At 48.2% G+C, this 13,181-nt stretch overlaps 1 protein-coding gene across 15 annotated transcripts in view; it reads left to right on the top strand.

The window, feature by feature from the left end:
* The window catches only part of TCF4 (transcription factor 4), a 244,056-nt gene extending 242,056 nt beyond the window's left edge, over nucleotides 1–2,000 (top strand). For all 15 annotated transcript variants that reach the window (XM_062017198.1, XM_062017203.1, XM_062017205.1 and 12 more), the window contains one exon: nucleotides 3–2,000. The gene's annotated coding sequence lies outside the window, so the exon portion shown is untranslated. The remainder of the gene's footprint in view (nucleotides 1–2) is intronic.
* Nucleotides 2,001–13,181: the final 11,181 nt, after the last annotated feature.

Genomic DNA, 13,181 nt, shown 5'->3' with positions numbered 1-13,181 from the left:
AGGTCCAAGTTGCCACATTTCTTCATTTAAGCAAGAGACCACTTCCTTAACAGCTGTATTATCTTAAAACCCACATAAACACTTCTCCTTAACCCCTCCCCCCCCCTTTTTTTTTTGTTTTTGTAATGTAAGACAAGTCTGAGTAGTTGAGAATCACAGACGCAAGAGATTTCAGCATTCCCGAGTATTAAAAACCGAGAGGGGAAAAACAAAAGAGAGAAACCACAACAAAACACAAAAAAACACAAAAACCACAAACAGCAAAGTGCAACTTGAGGGACGACTCTCTTTTTAACATATCATGCAGAATGTCTAACGCAGTATGTTCCGAGCTGTACGTGCACAGCCTGTAGAGACTGAATGGCAATCCTTCTCCACACTGTGGGACAATGCATTTGTGCCTAAAAAAGAAAACAAACACACACAAAAAAATAACAAAAAAAACCCTTCTTTTGGAGAGAAAAAAAAAGAAAAAGGAAAAAAAAAAAAAAACGATTTTGATTTGTAAAAGGTCTCGAGGGGGAAAAAAAAAACGTAAAAAAAAAAAGTATTTAATTTAAAATGGTAAACTTGCAATAATGATGAAAAAAGTGTACTTCTGAAGAAAAAAAACACAGAAAAAACGAAAAAAAACAAGCGTTTTTGTTGGTGTGCTAGACAGCTAGTGTTTATACTTACTGGATATTAAAAAGGGAAGCTTTGCTGCCCAGATATTTACAAAACCAGCAAACGTCCTAATGAAAACTGAAGCGATGACATTAGCCATTCCTTAGGGTAGGAGAAACAGATGGATCTTATAGACCTATGACAAATATATATATATAAATATATATATAAATATATATTAAAAATTTAGTGAATATGGTAAGCTTTTGTTCATTTGTTTCGGACTTTTTTGCTCCTGTAAAAAAATAGTACTGATTAACTTTTTTAAGAAGAAGATTTTACTGTAAATAAGGATTTTTTTGTCTTATTTCCGTCCCTCTCCCCTGTTTCTTCGGTTGTTGCAACCTGTAGTGCCAGCTCTGTCTCTGGAGAGGGTAGTACAGGACGAAACGCTGACCCTGACGTTGCTTCTCATCCATAACTAACGTAGAGAGTTGTTTCTTCAGTCTCTGTGGCCGAGCAGGTGCCGGGGCCGGCGCCGGGCCAGCGCCCGGGCGCGGGAGCGAGCCCCCGGCCGTGCCGCTCGAGACCCTGCGTGGGGATTTTCAGAGGTACAAGGTTAGAATGCTACAATGTTACCACTGTGCCTTCCAATGTTTATATCATCGGAAACATGACATAATCAAAGTGGCTGTGATTAACGACCCGATCCAAGCGTTACCTATGTGTGTAGCCTAAATAGTGTGCAGTGAGACGTTGCTGAATACATGGTCAGATAAGGGGATGGGGGACAGGGGGGACGGGACCATCACAAAGGGGATATTTACAAGTAGTGTGACAGATTTCAATCTACTACTTTTTTTCTGTTGTTGTTCTCTCGTTTTTTAAGTAAGTAAGTAAGTGGATTATTTAAGTGTAGACCACTCGCTGCCTCCTCCTTTCTTTGTGAAATGCCAATTCCGGTCATCATGCAGCATTATAACAAGCCTTATGAGTCCTAAAGCATTAAGTTGCACTTTCTCGAGGAGGGGCGGCAGTACAGTATTTCTCTGGCCAGTACGAATGAAGTTTTTACTCAACATATTTAATAGTGACATAGCTCAAACTGTGGCACAGCAGCTCATCCGATAACTAGCTTTGAAGTGTGGGCACAACTGAACCAACTTCCATAGTGAATCTTAACGGCGATCGACTTTTTGGTGTACAGTGCGATTAACAGATAGTGCTCCTAGTTACGTATCTGTCAGCATCCTTTTGTCTCTTGATTCCAGTTTCTATTTTTACAGCCACACCAACCTGGCATGTATTTTAAATAAAATACTCCCTGTTTGAGTAGATTTTTTTTTTCCTTTTTCCACCTATCAACACTGAATAAATGCCATAAATCCATCAAACGGTCTAAATGTTCCATCTGTTCTCCTGTTTTGCCAGTTTATAGAGTAACGAGGAAAAGAAAAAAAGGCATTTGTAAATTTTATGCAACGGCAAACTTAAACCATTTATTTTAAAGTTGTGTATGTAAAAGTTATATTTTTACATGTTAGACTCTTGTTATTATGTGTTTTTAATACATTGTATCAGTTTGGGTTTTCTTTGGGGTTGGTTTGGGGGTTTTTTTTTTGGCTTTTTCTCTTTTTGGTTTTATGAAAATCTGTGTGGTTGAAAAAAAAAAAAAGACAAAAAAAAGGACAAAAAAAAAAAAAGGTCTCATTTAAATGAAATAGTGAGATGAACGAGAACCTGAGTTTTATGTTTCTGAAAACGACGTTAAAGAACAAACCCGGTAGTTACCACGTGCTCGCCTTCGCCATCCCCATTACCCGTTTGGATTAGCTGTGTGCGTGCTGAAAACTGTAAATATGTTCAGTAGCGAGGGGGTAAAAAGAAAACAAACCTTTCCAGGTGGTTGTTTTGTTTTGTTTTGTTTTGTTTCCCTTAATTTGAGTTGTCGATTTACGTTTCTCAAATGTGGAGGTGGATTCAAAACAGCCAGAGCAGACGGCTCGAGGAGACGGCGCTCCGCCGCCGTAGCCACGGGCAGCCCTGGCTTTATTGAAGGAGAAGCGCTGGACTTGGAGCAAGCAGGAACGGGTTTGCTTGAGAGAGGGGCTGTAGTAAAGGTTGAGCCCTCCCGGCGCTTGGCAGTGCCCCGGGAGAGCAGTGCCGCGCCGTGCCGTGCCACGCCACGCCACGCGGGTTGTCCCTCCGGATGGTGTGAGAGGAGCGCGATGCCGAGGAACAAGCCATATATATATATAGATATATATATATATATATATTTTAGTTGTTTCCCAGGAGGCCTCAGACCCCCGCTGAACCACGCTGGGGTTGGGTCTGGGCGAGCTCACCGCTGGGTTGGGGTATGGAGCTGGTCACTGAGATGCTGAGGACTGTTGCTTCTGATAACGTAAACAAGAAACCCCAACCCAAAAAAGTCCGAGACCAGCTTCGTGTTTATTTAAAACTATCTGTAGACAGAAAAGATAATAATTATTATAGTAAATGACAAAGTTTAGTTCCTGGAACTTAAGAAAGAGGAAAGAAAAGCCTTTGGTGTCGCACAGCCGCTCGGCCACGGCCGGACGGGAGGAGCAGCGGGACGGTGACGGTGCCGGTGGTGGCCGTGGTGCCAGCTGCGGGGGGAACGCCTGGCAAAACACCGGCACCCCCCGGCCCACGGTTGCCAGGGGATGAAGGACGGCGCCCCCCGTCCACCCCGGAGTTAAGGACTGAGGATCCTGCCGGGGGTTTCTGCTCCATATGAGCCAAAATTTCCCAAACCAAGCGACCCCAGGGAGCGCGTCAGCCGTAGATTTTGCCGCCGTCTGGCAGCCCAGGTAAGGCGTGCGCATCCCCGGCGGCCCTTCCTCAAGGGCACCAAGCTGGCTGAAGCAGGCGAGGTTTTAGGAGTACCCTGTGGTGATAAAAGCGGGCCAAGAAACTCTTTTTTTTTTCCTCAAAGACAGAAACCCTGAGTTAGCAGCTTTTTCTGAGCTGATCCACCTCCACATTCAAGTGATTTATGAATATGCTGAGTAGGGAACCTGTTCATCTAGAACTTTTTTACCATTTGTCTTCTGTGTAGCTGCAAGGAACACTAATGTTTATACAACTGTCAGTCCTACCAGTGATGCAACTTGTACTGATTCAGTCTTCCGAGGTTTTGGTGGGGAGGGGGTTGGGGGGAGGGTCGGGGGGGGGGGGGGTGGAGGTGTTTGGTTTTTTTTCCCAGGGTTTGGGGAGTTGGGAGGTGAAAGCATAAAGGTGGGTGATCAGGGAGAGGAGGGGCTTCACCTTTGTGTCCAAAAAGGCAGAATGGGATCTGTATCCAAAAGCAAACAACATAGAAATATTGCCAGGAATGGGGAGATTTCAGCTGAAATAAGCACAAAACGTGTAAGAAAAAAACAAAGAAAAAGATTAAAAAAAAGCTTAAAAACAAAAAAAGACACAAAAAAAAGAGGAAAAAAAATGAATCCACTGGTTGACTGGGGAGAAAAAAAAAGAAAACAAACAACCTAGAGGTGGAATACAATGAATTCCAACACAGCGGGGCACCGGGGCCCTGGGGGGGCCCTGCCTTTTCCGTTCCCTTGGTTTGGTTGGTTTGGTTGGGTTTTTTCTTTCTTTCTTTCTTTTTTTCCTTTTTGAAAAAAGAAAAAAAAAAAAAAAGATGTTCTTTCTCATGGGGACTTGAAGTTGATTCATATTTGTGCAGTGCTGGTTTGACCATACTCATTTCAAGTATTATAGACTTATGTAATGGTGATAATATATGAACTGTGGCCTTTTTCATTCTTGTTACTTGTGATGCAAATTAAAGTGAAGATAAGGAAAAAAAAAACACAAAAAAAAAAAAAATAAGCAAGAGATTTTACCATGTATCAGTGCCTGGCTTTTTGTTATAAAGCTTCGTTTGTCTAGTGCTCTTTTTGCTATAAAATAGATTGTAGTACACCCTTAGTAGGAGAGGAAAAAAAAAAAAGAGAAAAAAAAACCCCTAAATTTAAAAATGGAAAAAAAAATATATTTGGCTTATTTTTCACAGGAGCAATCCTTTTATACCATGAATATTACGGGGAAAAAAAAAGACAAAAGAACAAAAAAAAAAGAGAAAAACAAAACTGAAAAAAAAGAGAAACTGTCAGATTCTGAATATTTCTTCTTTGTAGATTTTTTGAATCATTCTGAGTAAAAGTTTGTTACTTTATTTTACTATTTAAAAGATGTTATTTTACCATGTGTTACTGAGATGGAAACTGTACGGTAGCTTCTTCTTTATTATGATTTTTTTTTCCCTTTGTTTTTTTTTCTCGTTTTTTTTTTTTGTGTTTTTTTTTTTTTTAGCTGCAGGTCGCAATGGGGAAAAATTTTGTGCGACCTGCACACATAGCTGCAGCAGTAAAAACAAGGAGAAAAAAGAAACAACACACACACACACAAGGAAAACACAAGAGAAAAAAAAAAAAAGAGAAAAATGGTTAAAAAACACACAAAAAAAAGAAGAAAAAAAAAAAAGATGAACAGTTACACCTTGTTTTCAATGTGTGGCTGAGTGCCTCGATTTTTTCATGTTTTTGGTGTATTTCTGATTTGTAGAAGTGTCCAAAACAGGTTGTGTGCTGGAGTTCCTTCAAGAAGATGACAAGCAAACAAAAGACAGCTTGGTGTAGGCCATTACCTGTTTCTCATCTGTAGTTATTCGATGCCGTCATGTACATGACCGTTCTGTAGCAATAAATGTGCCATTTTTATATACCCTTCCCGACCCTTGGCTTTCATTTCATAGGATCATAGAATCACAGAATGGTGGGGTTTGGAGAGGACCTGTAGAGCTCATCCAGCCCAACCCCCTGCAGAAGCAGCTCCCACCTAGATCAGGTCACACAGGAACGTGTCCAGGTGGGTCTTGAAGCCCTCCAAGGAAGGAGCCTCCACACCCTCCCTGGGCAGCCTGGGCCAGGGCTCCCTCACTCAAACACTGACACAGTTTGAACTGATGGAACTGTTTGTGTTCCAGCTTCATCCCATCACCCCTTGTCCTGATACTATCTACTATAGAAAAAGGGGATTTCCCAACCTCCTGACACCCATCCTTTAGATATTTGTAACTGTTAATGAGATTCCCCCCTCAGTCTCCTCTTCTCCAGAGTAAACATCCCCAGGTCCCGCAGCCGTTCCTCTTATGAAAGAAGCTCCAATCCCCTGATCATCTTGCTGGCCCTGCACTGGCCTCTCTGCAGCAGTTCCCTGTCCCTCTGCAGCTGGGGAGCCCACAACTGGACACAGGACTCCAGATGAGGCCTCAGCAGATGTGGCAGAGCAGAGGGGGAGCACAACCTCCCTGGCCCTGCTGCCCACACTCTGCTGGATGCCCCCAGGCTGCCGTTGGCTTCTTGCCCACGAGGGCACGTTGCTGCTCATGGGCAGTTTATTATCAGCCAGCACTGCCAGGTCTGTCTCTGCAGAGCTGCTCTCCAGCAGGTCACCCCCAGCCTGGCCTGGGGCAGGGGGTTGTTCCTCCCCAGCTGCAGGACTCTGCCCTTGTCCTTGTTGAACCTCAGCAGGTTCCTCTGTGCCCAACTCTCAGCCTGCCCAGCTCTCACTGACTGGCAGCACAGCCTCTGGTGCATCAGCCAGTGCTCCCAGTTTGGTGCCAGCAGGGAACTTGCTGAGGGTCCCTCTGTCCCCTCACCCAGGTGGTTGATGAAGATGTTGAACCAGAATGGCCCCAGAACCCATCCCTGTGGAACTCCACTGGCCACAGGCCTCCAGCTCCATTCTGTGCCATTGATCACCACATCTCATCCCACACTGACTGTGGCTACTAGAAGCTGCCCTGCCCCAGGGTGGGGTTGGTAGTGGGGGGGAAGGTTCTTAGGAGAATGGGTGCCCCTTTATTTTTGGTTAGGTGTATGTGTGTGTTTTGGGTAAAAAACCGTTCTTTTGTGTGTCCTGGTGTTGTATGCCCCAGGGGAGCCTTGTGGCTCTGGTTTTCCTCCCTCGGTGGCTCCTTCACCAGTGGGGAATGTTGGCAAAGCACTTCCAGGGTGCCTTTAAAAAATGTCACTGTTATTCTGGTGTAGATTTTGCTCTGCTCTCTAGGGAGAAATGTCTATTTCATCCTAAAACTCTTTGAGCCCGTGGAATCACAGAATCTGAAGGACTGGAAGGGACCTGGGAAGCTCATCCAGTGCAGCCCCCTGCCAGAGCAGCACCACCTAGAGCAGGGCACACAGGAACTCATCCAGCTGGGGTTGAATGTCTCCAGAGAAGGAGCCTCCACAGCCCATCTGGGCAGCCCCTGCCAGTGCTCCCTCACCTCAACAGGGAACAAGTTTGTCCTTGTGTTGCTTTGGAACCTCTTCTGTTCCAGCTTGTGCCCATTGCTCCTTGTCCTATCATTGGCCATCACTGAGCACAGCCTGGCTCCAGCCTCCTCACACCCACCCTTGATGCATTTGTAACATGAATGACCTCACCCCTCAGTCTCAAGCAGGGGATGCTGGATGTGGTGGGGCAAAGCTGACCCATGAACCTTGTAAAAACAGGTTTTTGTGAAACCTGAGGCTGTGCATCTGCAGTGCTTTGCCGTGCCCTCCTCTTGTCGGTGGGTGTTTCATGATCTGGGGTTGGAGCTGGAGTGAAGCCCCAGATGTGCACAGCGAGCGTGGCCGACCTCACTCGTGGGCCCACAGCATCTACACTCTTCTAACACTCTCCTTCTGGTTGGCACCGTTGGACCTTCTCACATTAGAGGGAAGCCACCAAGTTCTGACCTGTACAAAGTCCCTGCATCCCATCTCACCAACGGAGTGTGGGCACAGGGTGGGGACGGGGATGTAGGAGCTGAGAGGCGGCTCGTGATGGAATGGCCCAGGGCTGGTTGTGGAAGAATGAGGAGGCTGAGTCACCCAACATTGATACAACCCCCGAAATGGATGTAGGAACCGTTGCAGATTTGCACTGAGGAATTACTCATGCTGTGTGGTGCCTTTGGGGTCTTTGGGTATGGCTGAGGCCTCAGGGGAGGCCTGCAAGGCTCCTCGGCTGGTGGCACAACTGAGGGCTCAGTTGAATCACACAGGACACTGAAGCACCTGACATTTGCAAAGCTGCTGAACAGCAATACCTTGAGTTCTGTCAATGAGTGGAGTCTCCCTGCTGCGTTTTACCCCCCTGCCACAACTCATTATTGCTGCTGAACGATGCAGTTTGGTCACTTCGAGTGTTACTAACGAAACGGTGTGTTTAACTACGTTTTCTTTCCTGACCAGGATAGTAGGCTGTTCTAAACAACTGCAGGTGCTGGCTCTGTGACAGTTCCTGGGGGAGGGTGCTCAGACTTCTCAGACAGGAAATAATCTCCAATTAATCCCTTATGGAGAAGGTGACTTTCGGGGCCAGCCCCTCAAGGCATGGCCTGGCCAGGGAAGGTCTTCACACGCTAACTCCCAGGTTGTTTTGGAGGAACTCCTACAACCCCACACCCATCCCTCCACGTTCCATCCGTGAGCACCAGCTCTCTCCTTCAGGCATGGCCCAAGCAGGAGCCTCTGCCTCTTCCTGCCTGCTTTTCCTACTCAGAAGATGCCACTGGAGCCACCTGCCCAACACATCTGGGTGCTGCCGGTCCTCCCTGGCCTGGGAAACCAAAAGTACTTTGGCAATAAGGTGCCCTGAGGGGCTGAGGAGGCTGGGAAAGTTGCATGGGATGGATGGGAGTGCTGGGCACAGCTCTGCCATGCCAGGGCTGGGCAGAGAAGTGCCTGGGATGGAGACGTGGCCACTGACAGCAATCTCAGCCACGCTGTGTTAGAGGGCTTTCAACGGGACACTCACTTGGCAAGTCATTTATGAGGAGCTTGGGCTTTTTCTTTGTTTGTTTGTTTACTAATAAAGCAACAGGGCTCCAAATTTCTTCAAATTTTCTGAAAAAGAACAGAAGGGATGAAGGGTGGAAGAATGGGTCTCATTCCTCTGGTGTCCCCACAGATGAGTTTAGATGAGGCATCATCCCACCCTGCCCTGCTGACTGACACAGCTCTAGGAAAGTTGGCTTGATGTCATGTGCAATTGCACTGCAGTCACGGTGGTAGCCAGTAAATACATCTCAAGTGTCTTGAGCTTGTAAATCTTCGAAGTGTGAGCACTGGGAATGAAACTGCTCTGGCCTCTCAGCTGGAGCTGACATGGAGCCTTCATCAGCACGGGGCTCACTGCGGGGTGAGAGGGGATGATGGGGAGCTTCAACCTCTTTCTGAGCCAGACAAGACCTCTTGGGCTCCCTCCCTGGCACCTTGTTTCTGTAAAGGCCCCTGCAGTGATCTTCTCTGGACAGGCAGCTTTGCAGGTTTCTGTTTTGTTTTGGAAACAATGCTGAGGCTAAAATGCAGCTCAGCTGGTCTTGACTATTTTCAGCTTTGGTACTGGTGGGTGTAAGATCTCTGACCTGCTACCTGGGTGCACAGGGGGGGGTTTCTCACAGCTAAAGCGTTTCCTGCGGTGTCATTCTCTTACATTTGGATCTACACTGTCCCTGGCTCTGCTCTTAGCAGTTCACAACACTCATTTAAACCCTAACACTCATCAGTTTTGCAGGCACAGACTGTCTTTGAAGACAAGCCCTCCTAACCTGGGGTGAAGCACATGGTGGTTAAGATGCCTCATACCTCAGGGCAGCCCTCCAGAGCTACAGCTTTAGCCCATTTGATTTGAAGGCATGCAAGGGGAGTGTGAAAACAGCTTCTTGTCTCTGGTAACCGTTCCTGTGCATTCAATGGGGAGGTGAGGAGCAAGGTCAGGGCAGCAGTGTCTGTCCCACGGAGCACACTGCCAGAGCCAGCGGTCCAGCCCCAGGGAGCACACTGCTCTTCCGAGTATCACCTTGAAAAGAGTTTGCCATTGCTTCTTCCCTGTGATTAGGAGAGAGACTTAATGTTTTGGGCCTTCTTATTTGCAGAGAGCAGCTCCTCTATCAGAGGGCACATCCCCAGACAGCTGGGCCACCCACTCAGCGATGGCTTTCCCAACAGCTGCGTTTTCTGATGCCAGGAAAAGAGCAACAATAGATAAAACAAGGCAAGAGCAAAAAGGCTCACATTGGTTTGCATCTGGCTGAGCTGCCTCACATCTGGGAAGGACTTGGTCCATTCAGAGCAGCTCCAGGAGAGGGACCTGGGAGTGCTGGTGGGCAGCAAATCAACATGAGCAGCAACGTGCCCCCCTGGGCAAGATGCCAATGGCAGCCTGGGGGCATCCAGCAGAGTGTGGGCAGCAGGGCCAGGGAGGTTCTGCTCCCCCTCTGCTCTGCCACATCTGCTGAGGCCTCATCTGGAGTCCTGTGTCCAGTTGTGGGCTCCCCAGCTGCAGAGGGACAGGGAACTGCTGCAGAGAGGCCAGTGCAGGGCCAGCAAGATGCTCAGGGCACTGGAGCATCTTCCTTGTGAGGAAAGGCTGCGGGACCTGGGGCTGTTTGGTCTGGAAGAGACTGAGGGGGGATCTCATTAATATCGACAAATATCTCACTAGTGGGTGTCAGGAGGTTGGGATATTCCTTTATTCTGTTATCTCCAGTGACAGGACAAGGGGTGATGGGATGAAGCTGGAACACAAACAGCTCCATTGAAACATCAGGACAAACTGTTTGAGTGTTTGAGTGAGGGAGCCCTGGCCCAGGCTGCCCAGGGAGGGTGTGGAGGCTCCTCCTTTGGAGGGCTTCAAGACCCTTCTGGACACGTTCCTGTGTGACCTGATCTAGGTGGGACCTGCTTCTGCAGGGGGTTGGACGGGATGATCTTTAGAGATCCCATCCCTACCATTCTGTGATGGATTCGGTGCTTCTGTGGGCTGGAGTAGGATGCTGTGTGGAGCATCTGAGGGAAAAGCCAGGCCAAAGTCAGCAGTCTAGGGCAGAGATGGGGGATAAAAGCCTCCTGGCTCTGTGGAGGTGGGATTCCTGGATAGTTTAATAAAATCAATCAATTAGAGGTAAGGTGGTTTGCATTTTGGGAAGGTGGGAAAGCCACACTGAGGGGTTTTTTTAAGAGCAAAAGCAGACTGGAGGCATGCTGGGGTAGCAGGCAGCCTGCTGCCAAGGCTGTGTGTTTGTGTGACCTTCAGGTGTTCTCTGTTGTTTGCCCAGCATCACAATGGCCAGGGAACAGCCTGGGGCCACCTGGGAGCTCAGGGACAAGGTGATGAGGCACTGGCAGTGACCACCCATCTCCAGGAAGGATGGTCAGTGACGTTTCCTTGACCTCCAGTCAGTTTTTTCTTTCAGTTGCTTATTTTTACCCAGCTGTTCTGACTCTTAAGTGTAAGTTGGGTAGGTTCTGCCCCTCCTTTCTGCTAATACCAAGGTTACTGGAAGCTGTCAGGCTCAAATCCTGTTTGAGGAACTGCTGAGACAAGCAAAGAGGCTCTTCAATGGGCAAATGGGGTTTCTGGAGGATTCCTGCCCACCCTGACTGGGACCATAGCCTTCCCAATTCCCATCCAAACCTGTTATGAGCAGAGCTGGCAAAGCTGCCAACGTTCTCTCACTCCCCATGGGGAGGGGCAAACCTGAAGCTTTTCAAGTGAAAGAAGAACGCAAACATTACCCTAAAATACCCCGAAATAACCCGGAATTACCCGAGCCTCTTCCCCAGAGGATGGTGGGGGTGCCAAGCCCTTCCCCAGCCACAGGAAGCCTCTGCAGAGCAGAGCGATGCCAGACGAAACGGGCTGAGAAGTTTCTCGTTCAGTAACTAGCCCATTTGGCATGAAATGCTGAGAATTTCCCATTGACAACCGGGCCCTGGTTTCCCTGGACGCTGCTGCTTATGTGATCAGATAGATTTCTGTAGCACGAGCTGCTTTTTAAGCTCTTAAAAACCCGCTCCCTTGTAATCTAGTGTTAATCAGATTGTAGTCGTCTGTCCCCAGGATGGAGCAGTGGGGGCTGCTGGAGCAGGAACCCCTCCTGCAGTGCTGTGGGGTGGCTTAAAACCTCACTGGCATTTGTGTAGTGCTGCTTAAGTTTAAGGGTTTGGTACTTGGAGCCCTGGCATCCCTCCAGAAGTGCTAAATACCTCTGGTAGATCCTCTAGCTAGGACTCATTTATCTTCTTTACTCTGCTAAGCCAATATTGTTATTTATAAGGGAAATCCTGAAGCCTTCTCTTAAATCCATTCCCCAGAACAGATGAGGGGATGTGCAGAGACGGGGAGTGAGAGCGTGATGCAGCAGCAAAGACCTTACCCAGGTGCTGCCCTGGCCCCATGAGCACCCCTGAAGCTTTAGGCTGGGAAGATGCAGGACAGAAGATGCAGTACTCACAGACCCCTCTGACAATTTCAGCCCAAACTTCACTCTCATGGGGTTTGTTTGTTTTTAATCATAATAGATATGGATTGAAACAACGTCCTGCTGTCAAATATTCGGTGACAAAACCAAGGTTGTTGGGATGGCAGCAGTGTAAATGGAATTCCAGCTTGCCCCTAAGAGTAGCCCCGTGCTGAAGGGGGCTCAGCACACCATGGACTGCGGTGCAGAGTGCCTGGGGCGCTCAGGTGCTTACTGAAATGCACTAAATAGCTGTCTAGAGAGGATAAAAACCATCTGAAATAGGCCAGAAGTGCCTCGTTGCTGCTGCTTTGGGGGTTTTCGTTTGGCTTTGTCAGAGGAGTGAGTCACCAGCAAGATGCCAGAGAGTTCCCCTTCCTGCTCACACGGCTGGGGAAGGGCCTGGATGGAAGTGTCGGCTCCTGGAGCAAGGACCAGCACTGGCAATGTAGGGCACGCTGGGCTGGGGGCTTAGTGGGACTCTAATCCTGAGAGAAAAATCGCATTTGTATCAAGAAGAGGGGAAAAATATCCCCATCTATTGCATGGCAGCCTGCAAGCTGCTGGTCCAGGGCTGCAGAACACCCTGACAGGGAAGGGAGATGGCCTGAGGCTTTTTGTCCTGTGCTGGCTCTCACACCACCAGCAATGCCAGAGGCTCAGAATCAGCAGCTTTGGTGATAAAGTCATAGAATTCACAGAACCACAGGATTATTTCAGTTAGAAAAGGCCTTTAAGCTCTTGGAGTCCAACTGTTCCCCCAGCACTGCCACAGCCACCGCTAGCCCATGTCCCTTTGGGGCAGCTTTGGGATCCCTCCAGGGATGGGGACTCCACCACTGCCCTGGGCAGCCTGGGACAGGGCTGGATAAACCTTTTTGGGGAAGGAATTTTTCCCTGTCTCCAATCCAAACCTCCCCTGGGGACAGGCTAAAGACCCAAAGCAGCCAGACTCTGCTCTGGGGGTGAGCATCCCCATACTGCTGTGTGCCATCATCATCTGAGGTGTGTTTTTGGCTGTGTTTGAGCCCAGTGCAGGGGCTGGCCCTGCCTGTGATTCTCCATCCCCAGCAAGCTGCTGGGGTGTAAGGATACATGCAAGCCCTGGAAGGCAGAAGTGCACCAGGGTGTGTCTCTGCCCACTTGTAGATAGACAGAGCAAGAGGTGATAGAAAACACTGTTAGTCAGTCAGGATTGCCCATACGGGTGAGGGAAAAGACATTTAAGGTTTGCAAAGTGTTGGAG

This window comes from Colius striatus, chromosome Z (genome assembly GCF_028858725.1).
Source record: "Colius striatus isolate bColStr4 chromosome Z, bColStr4.1.hap1, whole genome shotgun sequence".
NCBI classification, from domain to species: Eukaryota; Metazoa; Chordata; class Aves; order Coliiformes; family Coliidae; genus Colius; species Colius striatus.
This window is presented reverse-complemented; position numbering and strand designations above follow the sequence as displayed.